Consider the following 20,349-nt stretch of genomic DNA (forward strand, 5'->3'; position numbering starts at 1 on the left):
TTGAATATTTTTTTCTTCTATTGTTCTTGTTAATTGCAGTTTGTACAGTAGCTATCATTAAATCAATTTCAGGATAAGAGTCTCTTATATTCTTACAACAATTGTATAATGAATGAACGGCACAATAACCTAAGGTAAAGATTTTTAAGTATTTTGTCAGCTAAAACATAAAAATTTACATGATTTAATATAATTTGCAGAATCCGAAATTAACAAAAGGAAATTTTCCCTTTCAACCAAATTATTTCAAAGTACATCGTCGACTATCTGAGTAATGATGTTCTTGTTAGGAGCAGATTTTATCGTCTTAAACGATATCAGATATGTTGTTTCAAAAGAATTTAACGATCCAATCATCACAGCAAAGTTAATCTAAATCAAGTTAAAATATTTGTAACTTTTTTAACTTAGTTCGCCCTACAGATTTTAAAAGCCGGCAAATCAAATGAACCAAATGCCTTCACTATTATAAATTGATAAACTGGGACGATGAGTCAGAAGCTGAGACGCATTAATATCACCAATGTTTGCCTATGAACTCTCAATACCAATCATTTTATACCATCCCAACTGAACTAATCAAATATGCCCGAACACCGGCAATCATTGTAAATGTGGTAGATAAAGCATTTGAAGTTAATTCTGTTAATTTATAAATTTGTGATAGTACTCATAATCCAGATGATTCAGAATCGTCAGTAAACTTGTTTAGAATACATTACTAACAACCAAGCTTAAAAAAATGTATCGAATTACTTTTATACATCACAAGGAATACCACAGAGTGACTCCTCGTGAATTAATTCCAACAGTAAATTTTTGACACAAATAAAAGTCAAAGCATCTTTAACACCAATATATTTTCTAACATAATTTCCATGTAACATCTTCTTACAATAGTAGCACAGTGGTGAACACACCGAACACTCCAGTTAAGCGATTACAGGCTTTTTTAATGTTTTTATTTGAAAATCGAATTTAAGGTCACGGCTTTTTTCAAACACAGTTTCGCAGGGTTCCCCCTCTCGCCTTACGCCAACAAAATGTTTATTGCTTCCAAAGATCGAAGCATTCTGACTGCTTCAGCAAGGCTACAACAAAAATAGAATATATTAAATAACTGAATCACTGCGAACCGTCTATCATCTTGTTCAACAATGTCGGCAAACTTCATTCTTATCTCAGATATAAGACTTAGGAAAAAGTCAGTAAATCTTACTACTGGAAAACAACAAAATTTGGTTTTCCCGGACTCAGAAGATCCTAAAAGTTACGTTCAATATTCCACGTGCTTCTTTCCCCAAGTCGACAATTTTTTGACAAAATGTGAAAAGAAGAACAAACTCTTAAAATGTCTCTCCAATCTTTGGAAGTTTGGAAAACAACTCGTAATTGAGTGTTTATACAAACATTATAAATCAATTTCCTGCACCAATAAAATGAAGATCGAGGCAAGAAAAAAGTCCTCAACTTATACCAACATGGAAGCCCTCGTGCACTCATATGGACGAAGATATAATGCAATCGCAGAAACCAGGGCTACACGTTCCAAACGCACTTGGGCGGGCTCACGTGAGGGAAATCGGGCAAAGATGAGGATCCTTTTGAGGCATATCGAGATCACGTGACTTTATTTGTTCCGTTTTTCGTGTTTTATTTGAGGGAAATAAATAAAAATAAAAGAATCTCATTTAAAAATTCTATGATTTAAACCTAGATTTGTGACAGGTCTCGTTTTGAGACGTCATGTGCGTTAACTCATTTTCCGCCCAGAACATGGGTGTATCACCTATTTGAAGCCGACAAGTAAGCTGATATCTGTAATGGCAGTGTTTGTCTCTCTAGTAGTCTAGATGTCTGGAATACAGGGGCCTTTCACACGAAACCTGCTTTGACACATCGAGTGACTATTGGAGAGGGTTACCGGCGACCTATCTGAGTATCAGTGTCTGTACGAGCAAATCTCCCTGGCTATAATCAGAGGTAATGAGCAGGCTATTCATTGCTTGCCCTGTTTAATGATGAATTCAGGTCATAATTTAAATTTATTGATACTTCCGGGTATGATTTTTTAAGTTAAAAGTGTAAATTAATATAATTAGTAATAAACTAATTGAGCCATAACTAAGATAGCCCCAATTGAGTATGCCAAATATAATGATTTAACTAGAATTTATAAATCAAATCTTAACTTGAATTTTGAAATTTGGAAGATGAAATAATTCCGCTGTCTTCATCAAAGTAATTATGAACATTTTTTTCTAAAAATTAAGTTGTAGATCAAACTTTTATTTTTTGGGTTATTAATTATAGTCTAAATGTAGAAATTAATATAGAAAATACTGCGGGATCATTGATGAAATGACTAATAATTTGTTCTATAAATTAAGTTATAAATTAATCTCAACTTGCATTTGAACTTTTATTTATTAAGTTCTTAGCTACATCCTAAATTGTAGAAACTAATATAAGATAAATACTTTGATATTATCAAGGATATTTTCCCAAAAGCTTCCTGAGAATTAATATTAATCAACCAAAACCTCCATTTTCTTCTTTGTTAGAGATTAAACAGGCTAAAGTAAGAAACAAAAACATTTGGATTTGACTGCGCAAAATGGAATATTTATAACATTGTTCATAATTAGCACACTTGGATCTAATTATAGGGTTTCCAATGCTTTAACGTCAAAAGCTCAATAATTATTGTTGACCTTCGAACACTAGGTTGGAGCTTTAAACATCAGCGTGTATACCGCATATAAGCAATACTTACTACCCTACTTTCCCTTCTCAAATCCCATAAAAATATATTCTTTGTATGAAAGTATCTTGTTATCTCTGACAATGTCAACAGCTAATTGAAGCTAAAAAATGTCATTAGTGAAAATAAATGAATGAATAAATATAGATCATTGTGATTTTTTTACGCCAAATGTTCATTTATATTTCCATTGCCACGCAAAAAGTAACAATTGATGAATAGAATATCGATTTTTCACAAAATGTTGTTTTGATTTCACAAAAAAACGTTAATGCTTGCTTATATCACATTTAAAAGCAAATTGCTTGCGCTTTCGACGTTAAAGTTCGAAAACCCTATATTTAAAAGAAACAATCAAATGATAGTAATATTTTTTCGAGACGATTCTAATTGCCATCCAAGCTATTCGAGATAAAGAGATAGAGTGAGTTGAACGTAAACGGTGGTGTTAGTTCCATCCTATCTAGATTCATTTCAGACCAATATGAATTGATTTTCGGATCTTTTCTTTCACAGTAAGGTTGATCTGACCGAAGGAGGTCACTTTCATAGTCTTTAAACGCTAATTTCAGGGCTTAGTGAGGAGTTATTTTATGCTTTGAATAGTACAGTTAGTCCAGGGCAAATTTGAATTAAAGCAGAAAAACATATTGGAGAAGGCACACAGGTTGCCTTTATTAATAAAAACAAGGTGTACATGATTACCTTATATGATAAAATAATTAATTTATTCCATGAGTATAAAATCCGAGTATAACCAGGGTGTTCCATTTCAGGCCCAAAATTAAATTCTGCGACGAAGTTTTCAATGTTTTCGTCAATTCCATCTGTCATGATATTGTGGCCATAGAACTGATGAAGCGGAAGATGTTAAGTGTTTTGTTAATTTTGACTATATCCAGGTGGTTAGAAAAGATTTCATTTGCTGTAAAAAATAGGCTGTACTCGTTTCTTAGTTTTGGAGAAAGAGCCTTCCCAGATATGTTTGATAACTGGCGACAAATTATGGTTTTGTACTGAGATTATTTAACCTATCCCAGTTTCAGTCAAATCTTTACTTAAACGATTGATTATATTAATTAACAAGGAAATTAGGTTGATTAAGCTCATTTTTAAACGTATTTTCAATCAAAAAATGGTTCAAAGGTGATTTCCCGTCATAATTAATGTGCTTTTACTTACATTAAATTTATACATAAAAGAAACAGAAATCAAATGATTATATTTTCAATCCACAAAATACCAGCCTTTCTCAGACAGCCTTTCTCAAATGTATGTGATATGAATTAATTAAGTTGTAGACAAATTTCTCTGTCAATTACTTCAAACTCATCAGGTTCTATGTCTATCAATCCAATGTAATAATTGTAAAGAGACAAAGCGTGCTCGTTCATGGCCTTGAAGAGATTAACAGCATTCAGTTTCGTGCTTGTTAGTCTCTTTATACGTGCTTTGATCTCTGCACTTATTTTTTCTATCATCTCATTCTTCATGATTTTATTTGACTTGTTCTCCAAGACTCCCAAATATTGGTATCCATCAATTCCGTCCAGTATAGTCTCTTTATTAGCAAGAGCTGTACAATAGATTTCTTTCAAAACCAATATCAGTAAAAAACATGTCGATGTGATCTATCATCATAAATATCGTTTCTTGTCTTTTTAGGTCATCCACGAATAATAGGTGGTTTGTTGAATATATCTCCGATTCTCCTCTGGGTTCATGGATACTCAATTTGGGATACTTTGCAGAGAGAAATCGGCTCAATGGGTACAAGCGTAGATAACTGTGGAGATAAAGCATATCCCTGTAGGATCCCGGACTTTATTCGAATTCCTTATTGGATAAGAAATGAGAGATTACTATTGTATCTTATCGCTTTACCTGCAGTTAACTCTGCACTACAGGCCTAGAAAATAAGAATATAATGTCTGCCATTAGTCAATGTAGCATAAGATACAACTACACAAAACTAAACGTGCACAATTATTCGAATATTTATTAATAGTTTATTAGGGATCCATATTAGTAAATTAATTAAAGTGGAGAAATATACACGTCTAAATCATGATGACAATTAAACAAAATCGAGTGAAGTGGCTTTTTTCGTATCTGTTCAATTAAGTGCTTTTCTTCCAAATCCTTCAGAACGTTCAGTTTGAGGCTTTCCGAAGTTGCAAATTGGTACTTTCTGAATAGGAATTCTTTGATAATGGCCATGTGTGTTTTCTTAGATCTGATGGCCTTCAGGAGTCTCTCTCTCCTCAAACAATCTCAATGTATTTTAGGAATTCAAAAAGCATTCGCTTGCTTTTATGCACCACAGAGACCAATCCTTTTCCTAGTCGGTCTCTTGGAAGATATAGTCTATGTTTCATAACAGATTCTTCTTCAATAGATAACTTGTTAGTTATAGAAAAACATGTAAACGACCCCGTCGGGTAGTAAAATGAATTATTTTGACTTACAGTCATAAAAGCTCGACAACTTTCCAGTCAAAAAATCTTTTTTCTGCCATTTTTCACCTTTGGCTTATTTCACTCGATTTGTCATTTACAGAAATATCTGGTTTGTTACACTGAATTTTTGTGTATTTACAACGGCTTTTATGTACAAAGGGCGTAATCATTCGCAAACTAATGACATGTGATTATCAGGAATTTCTTGTGGACAAAGAATATTTACAACCCTCGATTTCTATCACAAAATAATTTAAAGACTTAATTTGTTTTTCCAAGCTAACCTATACTTTCTTATTGTATCACGTGTGGGACCCCGAACGTTTAAATAGTCAAACAACTAGTATTGAAGGTTAGTAAGTAACTCTAAAAAACTACGACTTGAAACTTCAACTGCAGCAAATAATTTGGCAAATAATTTTCTTTAGTACAGAGCCATACGAATGCCCCCGCTATTTTGATTAATCGCTACTTTTAGCACCAAAAAAGTCATATTTCATTATTCCAAGCTCATATCTAATCATATTTAAGCATCCTATTTTGTCAAAGTAGTCTAACTACAGCAAAGACCTACTAGCACACTCATCTCCTCAAATAGCTTACTAAATTAACTTTTTATTCGATCTTATTTTCACAAAATCATTTGTCTGGTAATATTAGTCAAGTATATAAATCTACTGACAAAACAGACTTATGTGGATAACCAGAGAATGAATTAAAAAACCATTTATTCAAAAAACAAAGAAAATTAACGTTTCTTTTGATACAAAGTAGGGACAGCAGGAATGCCCCTGCCACGTCCCTGAGGTCGGATGGCTGCAATGGCACGACCAGCCATCATTCCATGCTTAGTCTGCTTATTAACGAACATTGGGGCATGTTTAAGAATATCAGGGAATATAAACAGTCTAATCCGACTCCCCCGAATATATGTGCTGATATAATGATCCATCATTCCATTCCTGCATAACACATCACTACCCACCTGTATGTCACTGCAGCGTCTGAGAGCTTGCAGTTCATGCTGTCCTCCGCCTCCACCAATTTCCCTCGGAGGGTCGTCCCGTTGCATAATTCGATTGTCACGATGTGCCCCAATGATTCGTGTAGGAGTTTAATCGGGATTCCAATTGACATTTCTAATTTATTATGAAAGGAATTTAATAAATAAAATGTTCTGTTATGATAATGTAACCCACCTCAAACAAAATTGCAATTAAGTATAAAAACATGTTTAATTTAATAAAATATATTTTATAATAATTTTTTTATAATTTTAAATATAATGGATATCTCTAAAAAGATAGACATGACAATCTTAGTGGGACAGGTATTTCAAAATATTCTATAAGAGTATAAATATGAATAAGAAATAATACCAATTCAAAGTATAATAGTTATTTTTAAAAATTGAAATAATAATAAAAATTTAAATTAATAAATAAAATCATATTACTTTATCTTATTGTGATGTAAACATTGAATCTTACAATTTAACTATTTTAGTTAGAGTAATGGCTACTCTGGATGTAATCCCCATTTTAACATTGCATGAAAAGAACGAGGACTTGGTCGTCGAGAGCGAAATGAATGTCCTATACGAGTTGGAAAGTTTTGATGACAACTTAGAATTAAACAACATGTAATTGACAGTCAGCCATACGACAAATTGATTAATAGAGAAAGAAGAGCCACATTATCTTTTAAATCTTTGATTTTGTTGATTTTAAGATTTTTCAAAAAATATTAATTGTAAATTTTATTTAGTTGTAACTGTCGTTAATTTTGGAACCTGAAAAATTATTTTCGGAGTCCTTTTGAAAATGACGATAAACTTTTTTTGAATTTAATTATTGAAGTAAATCTATTAAATAGAAATAGTATTTATTGTGTTTAAAAATAATAATAATATTAAATTCTACATATATTTATATTTCAGAGTTTTTAAAGCAGAGGGTTATTTTGTCTTTTATTCAATTTTTAAATTTTATAAAGACATTTGCTAACCTAGAATTTTATCTTTGCGCAGTGGCAGTATCGTAGTCAATGAGGTTCTACCGAGGCGCGATTATTGCTAATTGAAAACTGCAACCAATTCCCGCACGTCTTTGCTCTGCTAGACGATGCAATTTCTGTGAGCCCACTTGTGGGTTTTTTAACCATTGATGCTTCCTTAGTCCATAAAATTCTGGGTTTTGTATGTGAAAGAAAACAAAAGGCAATGAATTTTTTCGTAAATCAATTTTATTTGATTAGTAAACATTGATATTTTTTAGATAAAGGAGAAAGTTTGTTTAAGACTACTTAGTTTAGGACGCTCTCCCAGGACTGTTTAGTTATATTCTCCATTCCTTACTTAGATCATAATTTATTTGTGTGTAAAAATAAGCTAAAAAATCATCAGCTCAATTAATACAATGCATTTAGAGAAAAATTCGGATTCCAACTCATGAAACCACCATAACTAATTTTGATTCCAATGACTCATTTAAGTGAGGTCTAATATAAGGCACAGACACTATTAGTCATAAAGAACAGTTTTCTAATAAAAAATGGCAAGTGTATAACTAATTAACCAAAAAAAGAATGGCATGCGATAGAGAGCACAATAAATTGTGGAATAAATAATTTTTGGCCACTTATCTTACACGTGGGCTGATAAGTCAGCAGAGAACCGTCCCACTCCCAGCTCGTAAACCAAAATCTTATTCACTTTACTAGCAAAAAAGACATTTGGCCTCATCAGACATAATAAAGAAAAGACTTCTGAAAAAACAAATCTGACGAGAACTCGAATAAATCAGGGAAGAGTGCAGGAATTGAAACCTAAATTGGAATCCATATGAAATCACTTTTTATATTTGGCGGTATTTCGAATGTTATATATCGTGATTTGTCGCTCCTGTGAATACCGCTTGTTTCACCTTCATGTTGGGTGTATTTACGAACCACATTTGGGACGTAGTAGATTCCATGATAAATCCGCATGTAAAAACTCGGAGAGGAAATAACGAATCATTTTCTAACATGGATGAGTGTGCCCATCCAAGAGATTGGCTTTGGCTGAAAAGAGGAGCATCAACTGAGAGCAGACGCATTAATTAAAAATTAATTATTATTTGTTGTTCTGCTCAATAAATCGGATTTTTATAACACTTTTCCAATTATCGACAGAACTGGTGGTATTTTCAAATAATATTTTTGGAATTTGTCAGTCTGCTTCCTAATTTTAGAGCAATTTTACTTCCGACACACCGAAAAAGACAATGATTCTATTTTTCCTTCTCATTAAAGACATTTGCCAATCATTGTGGACACAGTGCTTTAAAAGATCATTCGGGGAGTTGGTAGAGAATGCAATATTTGTCAAATTTCAGTACCACTAAAACTCTCGCGAGGAACAAGCTATCATTTTGATTCACAAAATCTTTCTATAAAGAGGCTATTTGGTTGATAACATGGTTCTTGTGGTGTTGAAAACCTCTTATCCTTTCTAGGGGTTTAGATAGAGCGGGAAGCAAGGAAATGGGCCTGTATCTTCCGGGAACAACATGAGGAATCGTGGGTTTTCTGATAAGGATTACCTCAGCCACTTTCCATCTAGAGGGAATCATCCCAAGTCGCAAGCTACCGCTATACGAGACAATTTAAAAAGATACTAATTCCTTAACATGGGAAACAAAATGTCGGACTCTTAATTTCAGACTCATCCTGGTATATGACATGTGGATATCTATTTCATTAATTGTAACTGGGAATTCGTTAAAAATCTTTTATTAAAATCCTGACAAATTTTAAGTTAAATGTCTATCCTGTACAATATGTACTATTTTCACTCTTTTATGATAAATTAATTTTACCTCATTAGATAAAGAGTCGCATTTTTTAGTTTTATTTAATTTCCACATGCTGTAAATTTGGAAATGATGAATCGAAATTTCAGCTAAAAAAATGATTTTAACTTGCTAATCGAACAGAAACAAATCGAAATTATTTTTATTCTGTTTTTATAAATGTGTGGACTCTCATTACAACTTTATAATTCAAATTGTGATATGTGTTACTGGTGTTAAGGACAAAATCAAAAAACCGTACGATCATACTTAGTCGTAAATACCCGTTCCCATCCGAACACGGCAGTTAAGCGATTACAGGCTGTTCTAGTACTTGGCTGGGTGACCGCCTGGGAACAAACAGTGTCGTACAATTATTTTATTAAATTAAGTATTTAATTTTTTTTGAAAATAGTTGTATAGTATGAAGAAACTTTTATGAGTAAATAATTTTACCAATATTTTATATCCATCTTTCGCAAAACTACGCTTTTACTCATTTTCGATCACGTCAGTTACTCGCCCATTGAAGAATCAGCCTTTTTGATTAATTCATCTACAAGCAGCAATACACAACCAAGTGAGTTTTATCGACCTCACTCGAATCGAATTCGATTAGACCATCACACCAAGATTGTTATGTAAGTTTAACTAACTAGAAACTCCATCTCATATTTTTGATTCAGATTTGTAAATAAACAATATTAAATAGAAATAATGTTCATTTGATCTGAATATTTAATTCCCATTCACATCTGGAGATTTACTCCTTTATAAGAGACCCTTCTATGCCATCTTGGTGTTCTTATCTATCCTGACTTCACTAGAACAAATTTCCACAACTAATGAACAATTTTCTCTCGAAAAAAACCCTCTAGCCTTCTGAAATTTATCCGTCCAGGACCTGATCCCGCCACTTTCTTTAACAAAACAAAGTGCCAGAAACTTGAAAACGTTGTTAGGCAGGCTTTATGGAGTTTGGCCCGGAACAGTTCTTCAGAAAATGAAAACAGTGACCGGTTGATCGACCACATCTAAATCTTCACTGTTCTTCCGCGAGTATATTATTTAGCTTAACATAAGCCAATAAACAATTGGAAATGATTTTTTCCATTATTTTCAAGATTTTGAAGATAAGGCTAACTCTCAAAATAACAAGGTTTTTAAATCTTTGCTCATTCCGTAGCTATCAAACCAAACGTGATAAATTCCATTCCATTTTCTATGAAATAGCCTTGATGTTGAGAATCTCTAAATTTTGAGTTCTTTCATTAAGCTCTACTCTTTCTACGCAATAATACTGTTAGTGAGTGATAGACAATGGTCGCTGGAATTAGAAGACTATCTGGAAGTATTTTTAATTTTGTACTATGCTCTTGGATACTAACTAGACTAATAAATTGTCCAGAAACCTTCCGAGTCAAATCTTCGAAAATGACTCATGAAAATCACCTCCCATACCTGCCCTCTTCCATCTGGAAATGTTACTGTAGGTGCACATATAGACATTACGATGTGGTCAAGAAATGTCTCGAAGTCAGGTTATTTTGCACTTTTTTCTCTACTGATGAAAAGGACAGACAGAAGATATCTGATTTCGATTAGTGCTGACTACTTGTTGCTATCAGTAAGGCTTGACTGAGGCTATCAGCACAAGTTATGCATTGAGTATGAGGACAGTATTTCACTCGGCGACAGTTTGCAGTCCAACTCACTCACCCAGGTCGATCCATCTTATTGCGGTTTGACTCAAGTCCGTCCTTGTACAGAAACTTGTATTTATTCATCCATCAATTCAACTTGTTTAAATAATTGTTAAAAAGTGATCTCAACCTTAGTAATAATTATAATCATTTTTGTAACATTTAAAATTTGGAACGTTGTGATGCTTCGTCAGTTGATTGGTACTTCATCACAGAGATATATATGGTATAACACAACATATAAATTAACAGTCTAAATGGACACCTCAACTCCCGATACAATAAACACCACGTCGATCCAATATTTCAAATCGATCAATTAGACCAACAAACCCGTCAAAGAAAGTTTCATCCCGTCAAAAGTGCTTTAAATTTCCATGTGTCTAACATTGGGTACAGCCACATAAAAGAGTTATTAAATCAAATATAAACTAGAGAACTTATAAACCACTACATGCGCTCAGGAAAGAGGGGCACTGCACGAATTATTGTCGACAAAGTTGGCATTTAAACTCAATTAAAAGGCGTTTTCTTATCTAAAACACTGGCAAATAAGAAAAATGAAGGACGAGGACGTTTTATTGGAGTGCAACCCACTGGTCATATTGGAGAGGGCAGTGGAGAACTGTCGGCCGGTCATGATTTTCAAAAACATATCCCGTGGAGGGCAGACCTACCGAGTATGTCCCCGCTAATATTGGGAGGTGCCTGTTCCGGTGACAGATCACTATTCTTATTTCTACGCATTTAAACTATTGGTTGACTCCAGTCAGATTGTCCACCCTAATTCTCGTGCTAGGAGACTGGCGGTTGAGTTGCTCAGTGCTTTTGGAAACAAGGGGGAGGCTGTGCAGAAAAAGAATGATCTGCATAAACAATGTGAAATGAATAAGTCATATTTACATTATTATAAAACTAAATAACTCTTTTTCTTCTCTTCATAGGGAAATGTTTCATTCAATATCTTCAGGATTTTGTAAAATATCTGGGCATATGCCTCTGATTCGATAAACTAGAATGCCTCTTATTTGTAATCTTTTGTAAGTTTTGTCCGTTCAAAACTGCTTTAAATTTCTACGTGTCTAACTATGGGTACAGTCACGTAAAAGAGTTATTCAATCAAATATAAACTAGAGAACTTATAAAGCACTATATGTGGTCATGAAAGAAAGGCACAGCCCGAATTATTACCGACAAATTGGCATTTACAATTAGTCCAAACACTTTTTCCTATATAAAACATTAGCAAGTAAGAAAATGAATGTCCGGGACGTTTTATTGGATTGAAGTCCCCTGATAACGTTATAGCACTGAAAACCTATAATTAGATTCAACTATGCTAATTATGAATAATAAATATATCATCAAAATCTTTGTCGTTCTTATTTTTGCCTGTTTAATCTCCCCATAGTCAACTCAACTACGTTGTCAAAAGAGCTTTAAAGTCGGCTGACTTCCCTTCCACTCTCAAGCCTGTCGGCTTTTTCCGGAGCGACGTTAAGTAGCCCGATGGGATGACGACCTTTCCTTTCAGGGTAGGCAAGTCCATGGTTTGGGACGCCACTTGCGTCGACTTTCTTTCGGTGAGGACGCTACATCAACTCGTGCTCCGCAAGTGCAAACGACCGTAGGGAGACGAGCTGGTTCTTTGAGCAAATCTATGTCACCGTGCTCCACGGGAACTGCCATTCAATACACAGTAAGGCGTCGTTGAACTGACCATCAGGCTCCCGACTTAAAAAAATAATTTATATTAGTTTTCAACATTTAGAATATTTATCATGTTAAAAAATAAATCGAACTCTTGACAATTCAAGTTAAGATAGAACTCCTTTTCCAATCAGAATATCAAGTTATGTATCGAAAATCCGGGAGCCCCGTCTGAACGGGCTGAGAAGAGAACGACTGAGAAATACGCTGAAATTGGGAATGGCAGAGTGTTTGTCCCCCTGGCTGTTGAGACGTCAGGAATACAGGGGCCTACTCCAGCGGATTGGATCACTAATGAAAAAGGTTACCGGCGACCCGTGTGAGCACCGGTATTTAACCGAACGAATATCTATCGCCATAGTCAGAGGCAATACTCTCAGCCAATGACCATTTTTCTCTTGTTTATTAATAAATAAAAGAAGTTAAGATCAGATTTATTGATTTTAGTAACTTTACCATCACATTTAATTTACGCAGCCGTTTTGCAATTTTTACTGATTTAATTAATTCATATATTTAGCTAACAGATTATACCCAGAAATATCAATATAAGAAAAATGATAGCCAGAATTCCCCATTAAGTAGGCCAATGAATGTAGTTATACACCATTTTCATAACCCATGGAAGTATCTGATGACCAAATCGATCGTTGAATCAATTTTTGAAGATAGTATTATGTTTATGTAGCCTGGAAGATTGCCAAACTGTTTCCCCGGATAATGGCAATCGAGAACCGTTGCATTAGCCAGTCGGCCTCCCGAGGATCATGGGTGGATCACCCAAGTCCTCACAAACCCATTCACTGAAACTGAAATAAAAATCGAAAAATTTTTCAGTGTTCTGGAAAATAAATTTGAAGAGATATAGTTGGGAATAAGCAAAAAATGACTAAAAAAGAAAAACGAATTCAACGAAGAAATCAATTTCGAAGCCCAAATAATTTAATGAAACGACACTGACCCAAATGACAAAAAATTTCCCTGATATGATAGAGTATCTGGAAAAAATAAATGACACAGAATTAAAATAGAAAAAGAGGTCATTCACTCATGCAGTAAAATTATAATAAAAATTGGCAACAAAATGGTTGTGTAGAATATCACAAAGATATAAAATGATTAAAATAAAAAAATTAAACTATTGTGAAGGTAAAGCCAATTCACTTACAGAATATCGAATATTATAAGAAATTCTATAAGTGGACAATATATTTAATCAATTTTAATACAAATAAAAACTTTCAATATAATAATAGAATAAAATTTGAGAAATAAATTAAACAATGTGGAACAACAACACGAAATACGAACAGTAACACGGTTATCTAATTATATTATGTTTGAAATCTTTTTATTATAATATAACTAAAATAATTTATTTTTGAATTTATAAAAACTAATTATTTAGGGATCTAAAAAAATAATGAGAGCCAACTGGAACCGGATCACAAGATGTATGAAGAAACTCAACATACTCAGAGTTCTTCCAAAATACAGGCAATGGAGAGTCTTGCCACTCGCCAAACTGACTATGAGCAGTACATGGAACCCACGATTAGTTACGCCTGTTGCAGTGAGAAGCTGGGATCACCTTATTTTGTGTTTTTAGACGGTGGTCTTGGTTGAATAATAATGACCCACAAAGTGAAGTCTTGATATAACTTTGTGTCCGACAACAATAATCAATATGTTACTTAAATGTTGACTTTTGTGAAATTGTTCCCTTCCGAGGTATATAACTAAAGAAGTTTTCTACAATGTATTCGTCATGATTGAAAGATAATTCAAATTGAGTCTATGAGCTAAACAGTGAAAGATTGATTTAACCCGAAAGAGAGATTTGATTCGCACTAATCATTTTACTTTATTTTAGTTAGCCATTTTATTTTTTCTTCCAGTAAAAGAACATCAAAAATATTATTTTGTCAGCGGCTTTATCTCCTAATTACTAGTTACTATATTGTCTGTTTGTACTTTGAATACAATTTTATAATAAATAAAAACATAAAGAGATACTGTCTAAATTCTTCCTAAAAACAGTCCACTGCAAATAAGGCTTTAAACAAGTCTGTCCTATCAAACAAAAAATAATATCGACTATCCTTCAGATCATACCTTTTCAGCTTTAATAAAGAAAAGTTTGACTTTTAAGTTAATCTTTCAAAGTAGAGATTTCCTTTCAAGTTTAATTGACTCCATCAATTTATGTAAGTACCGCCTAGACCATACTTAGCCGATACAATCTATTATCATCTCTAGGTTGTAGTAACCCTTTTTTAACATCAGTTTTTCGTCGACACTTCACAAAGTATTCTGAACTTTAGTTAGGATTTGATTAGCGGTAATTGGACGGTAATTTTGGTTTTAATAAAAATAAATTTGTTTAAAAAAATTGTATTTCTAAAATTGTTTGTAATAGTTGATGTGGGACATTAGTAATACAAAATGAGCATAATTCGTAATGGAATGAGATTTATCTGTGGGTCTATAAAACTGCCTCCTCTCCCCAATCCAGAATTGTGTTGTGGGTCCTGCTGCCACAATTGTGTATGGCTGGAGTACGCTGAGTCCCTGATCGAGTCCTTGGGGGAATCGAGGGACAATCATCAGTTATGCATTGATATTATCAACCAACATGTGACTGATCTAACAGTCAAACACTACCTGCTAACTGAACTTGCAATAAATCATTAGATTTATTTTAATTATTAATTTAAATATAATATTCTATTTTAAAATAAATTAAATAAAATTTAGTCACGTTATAATGGATATTGGTTGGTTATATTTTGCTATATCATAAATATATCTCAACAATTAGTAGAAATCAATCAAACTCAGGAACCAAAGAAGCAATACAAAAAAACAGGAAGGTGAAACTAATTTTTAACCCAAAGACTCTACGTGAAGGCAGTCTTTACTGGGTTTCGTCGTGGAAGGACAAATCAGCACGAGAACACAGCTCTCCTCAAAATAGACGGAGTGGAGAAACGAGCAGACACCAATTTCTACCTCGGAAAAAAGTGTTGTTATGTCTACAAAGGGAAAAAGTCAGTCAAAAATGTGTATAACACAGGCCTGCCAACTATCCCATCGCCGGGTCGAGATTTCGGTGCATTTGGGGGAAGGTTGTGGCCTCCCATGGCAATAATGGTGCAGTCCGGGCTCGCTTTCGGCATAATTTGCCACCCTCCGCCATGGGAAGGAGGATTCGTGTGGTCAGGCTGTGTTTTGTATGTTTAGATGCTCTACCCCTCCACCATTTAATTGATTCATTCCATTCTAATGTGTTATTTGTAGGCTATTTTTATATTAGGGGACTTGATTGTCCTTTATATCCTCATAACTGATAGTCTTTAATGTCGCACATTGCTGTTAGAAATGCCAAATTTTGAATACTACTCTTTCCTTGTGTTTGTAGAGACTTGGCATTAAAAGGAATGACTTTAGTGGGAGATGACTATATTTATTTGCTTACTGTTTGAAAATGATGTACTCACGTGATTTGATATTATGAGCAGTGAGTATTTGATGATTTTTTTGTCTTGACTGGGGTTACTCTGGACAGATTATTTAAATGGGTTACTGTTTGTGTGGTGATGTACTCAGAGATATGCGTAGAGTATGTCAGTTGTATTTGGTTATAGTTTGGAATAGTCATATGTTTGATAGGTGATTTGTCTTTTTAAGTTTTGCAATCTAATTCGACTAATCCTGAGTCTTTGATGTCGTGGATTAGCAATGAGGTTGAATGTCCATTTATATTTTCCAATTCTTTTAAGACTGAATTCTAGAACTGGATGTAAATCGAGGGAGTTTCTATATACAATCAAACCTTTCGAATTCACCTGTTTTTGAATCCGCTTGTCATTATTTTGAAAATTAATTATTATTTAAATTACATGCCACATTGTTTTTTGAGATGCGTCGTCGGTCAGACTTTTTATCAACGAACAAGTTTCTATTCTTCTTTATATTTCTGAAAACCCGTCAATATCTGCTCCACGAATTTCAAAAATTTTTTCTGTCACACTAAAAAAGACGATTTATCCGTCTGACTGAAAAAGAGATCTTAAATCAAAATCCGACCTATTAAACAGAACTGATATAGAAACATTTAACGCTATAAGAATTCATAAACTCCACTTTAATGAAATTAATCAGAAACTGATAGCGTGGATTAACCTAATAAAATCAAAAAAAGTAATTCTATCTAATTAAATAATGTCTCAAAAGTTCTCTAATTGGGAGAAAATAATAATGGAGCATTTAAAGCAAAATTTTAAAACCCGCAATGGTCTTAAGCAAAGAAAACATCACAGCGATATTTTATCAATTAATCATAATGAAAAATCCATTACTGATTTCAACTACATAAACAGTTTAAAAATTCAACAATATGAATTGGATAACGTCTATAATGCTGATAAAACCGATGTTTTTACAAGGCAATTCCTTCGAAAAGTGCATGTATATATTGAAAATGAATAACTAACTGAATTTTTGGAAGGGCAATCTCGAGAAGATTTAAAACTTTAATCAGTACTTGATTTTATCTAAAGACTAAAAGATCAGGAAAAGTCGTGAGGAGAATTGTGTTGCAAAAAAGTTATTTATCAGAAGCTTTCAGAGCACTAGAGACCATTTAAACTTACATTTCTCAAATCAAGAATTCAAATATTGATGATCACGAAAAAAATTAAAATTAGTCAATTCTATAATAAAAATTTAATAATAAACGTAGAACAATTTATTTTCACGATTTCGAATTGCCAACACATAAATAAGATGGCCTGGCTGTTCCCCCGGGCGATCGCCAACGAGACTTTTTAGAGAAGATGACGAGTCTCGTTGGTGTTTTTGCTCTTCTTAGCGATCTTCGTCCCCAGCCGACGAAGGAAAGAAAGTGTTTCCATACCGATTGCCCCTGATATCTCGACGGCTATTGGCAAAAAAATTTGATTTCTGGCCAGGAACGAGTATTTTCTTATTTTGTGACCTCCGCGAGTTTTGCCGCCGAACCAGGATCAGATTGTTGAGAGAAAAGTCATTAAACAAAATTTTTGGCCGGTCTCAAAATCAGTGGATTCGAGACATTTTACTGTACATGAATGAATGAACAAAACCAGTCAAATCAACTGAGGCTGATGAAAATCAATCAAATTTGAACACGCTGACAATTCTTTCACATCGACCCTTTTAATTAATGGGGTTTATTATAGTGACACTACATTACTGGCACATATTAGGCATTCTTTATTGGTGAAGTGTTTATTATCCCAGAAATCATTCATAGTTAGGATTAGATTAATCAGGTGGCCGTGGTAATCACGCCTTTTTATCGAGGAAGCCACTACAATTCGGAGCCTGGCTTTATGCGGTTGGCCTAAACAGAGTTAAATCCACAAATAGGGTAGTTATTGCTGTTCCAAATTCAATAAACTGTGAGTATATATTATTTGATCATTCACTTCGGCCTCCTTTAAACTTATCGCGGCACTGACAAGGAAATTTTATCGCATTATCAGCAAACATTTCCATTTGCAACAAGGGTGTTTAAACCGTGAGAACGAACATACCCAGAATATAATTTGACTAGTACAGTCAACCCTTTCTATAGTGAACCCTCTCTACTAATATAACAGACCATATTATGCAATCTCTCAGCCATTTGACAGAGATCTATTAAATGGTCCGTTAAAAACGAAAATCAATTTGTTGAAACCTCTGTGATTGAAAATTTTACAGAAAGCCTCAATAGAAAATATTGTTCAAAAAATATTTTTAATTTGGACGAAACTGGATTGTTTTTTAAACTTTTGTTGAACAGACATTAGTTGTTGACTTTGACAAAAATCTATCTAATAAACCGGTAAAAGACGAGTAACTTTTCTTTTTTTCGTTTATTATGATAAGAAAAAAGCTTACCCATTTGTTATTGGAAAAGCCAAAAATCCAAGCTGCTTTAAGAAGAAAAAATTTAATAATATACAAGTCAATACAAATTAAATAAAAAGCATGGATGACATGTGATATTTTCATATAAAACTAGTGAATATGCGAAGGCGCTTGAATTATTGATTCTAGAGAATAATTATACGAAATAGAAACAACAACAACAACCAATGCACATTCGCGTGGCCCATGCTTCTGCAGTGGGTTTCGCTTGTGCAGGACACACACTTTATTTTTAAGAGAAAGAACAGTTATATTTTTAACTAATCCGAGGAAAGAGCCAAGCAGACAAGAGAAAACTGTCCAATTTCTAACATTTTCTTTTTATTGCGCATGCGTCCTGTCCAATTTCTAACAAACAATTTAAGAAATTATCAAACTAATCATTCTCAAAAATCAAAGATTAAATGATTAAAATTTTTTTTTTTTTAAGTTAATTTATACAACAAGACAAAATTACAGATAGCTATTAGTTAAAGGCCTCACGAGACACCGACCAGCCGCGCGAATGGCGAAGACGTTCCCTCGGATCACAGCAATCGACAGACGTTCCAGGAGCCAAGAAAACTCTCTTGGATCGTGACTAGTCCTTGAAATCCGTCGACCGAGCGAGCGAAGGAAGCGGAGTGTCTTGGGACCGAAGATCCCGGAGGACTCCAAGGCAATTGGAGTAAAGAGCAGCGAGTTGGACAGGTGGCCGTACTTGAGAATCTTTCGCTCCTCGCCCTGCCTGGAAGCGTGCCCAGGATTGCGGCGGACAGCGCGAGATTTCCCAGCGAGAACGTGTCCGAGCAGGTAGAATCCCAAATAAGGGATTTCCCCTGCTCGTAGGGGAAGGTGGACATGCCGTCAGGGCGTTTGCCATCCCCTCTATCCAATCCAACAGGTTCAAGGATAGACGGGATGCCTGCTGAGGCGAGGGCTCTCTGTACGACTGAGTTGAGTTCACTGTGACGGGGCACGACCGGCACTCCGCCGCAAGCGAGGGGATGCAAACCGTACTCGTCAACAGTTCCCCCACAACGGCATTTGTGCGACTGGCAGATTTTCAGCCCGACACGGAGGGAGATTGCAATGATTAAATATCTAAATAATCTTTGTACTATACTTAATATTGTTATTGTTATTTTGTGTTCTTGTTCTATTTTTTAATTCGCTATAGACAATAGTGAACATGATGTTTGATGTGGAGATTTTGTTCACGATAGAGAGGGTTGACTGTATTTTCTTCTTTAACACTGCATAGATTTAAACAGTTATCGACAAATTTGATGATCATAAAATTAATGTTAATGATCATCGCATTAATTGAAATTACCTGGTTTAATAGGCAAAAAACACGACAGTAAGATAAGCTGTAAGACAGGCCATGTAGAGACGCGATTCCACTAATTAACTAAGATTTGCAGATCACTAAATAGACGATAGTTGTTTCACAAAACGATGAATACATAAATACTATCAATTAGCGGTCATGTCTTGAAAACATAATAATATTAAGGGCGGTTATTAGAGGCCGTGCAAACACCTGGGACAACCTTCTCTGACACTTCCCTGGCCATCACAGGCACATCATTCACCCACCGAACTGTCCTGTCTGCAAACTTCCTCACACCCTACAATCACACACCCTCACACACCGTCTTAAACGACTCCTTTATATCATCCAAGTATGTCCTCTCCTCCCCACATCCTCTCTCTGTCCTCCACCCATCTCTGCTCACCCAACCAAGCACTCCCCTCCGAAGTGCTGCTTAACCTACCCACGTTCCTGTCCTCCTCCCATGTCTGGTCACCCAACAAGGACTCCCCTTACTTAACCCATGCAGGTGTGTGTCTTGGCGTATTCCACTGTCTTGTATAATCTGAGTAATATTGGGGAGTGGGGACTTGTTGTCTGTAGAGCGCGGCTGCCTCTGTTTTGT

General features: G+C 34.5%; 2 non-coding genes across 2 annotated transcripts; both read left to right on the top strand.

The window, feature by feature from the left end:
- Window positions 1-7,240: 7,240 nt before the first annotated feature.
- Window positions 7,241-7,374, top strand: LOC115229936. The gene has a single exon (XR_003883377.1). It is a non-coding gene; the product is annotated as a U4 spliceosomal RNA (small nuclear RNA).
- A 1,938-nt stretch (window positions 7,375-9,312) lies between these two features.
- Window positions 9,313-9,431, top strand: LOC115229935. The gene has a single exon (XR_003883376.1). It is a non-coding gene; the product is annotated as a 5S ribosomal RNA (ribosomal RNA).
- Window positions 9,432-20,349: the final 10,918 nt, after the last annotated feature.

Source organism: Octopus sinensis, unplaced genomic scaffold (genome assembly GCF_006345805.1).
Source record: "Octopus sinensis unplaced genomic scaffold, ASM634580v1 Contig13910, whole genome shotgun sequence".
In the NCBI taxonomy this organism is placed as follows: domain Eukaryota; kingdom Metazoa; phylum Mollusca; class Cephalopoda; order Octopoda; family Octopodidae; genus Octopus; species Octopus sinensis.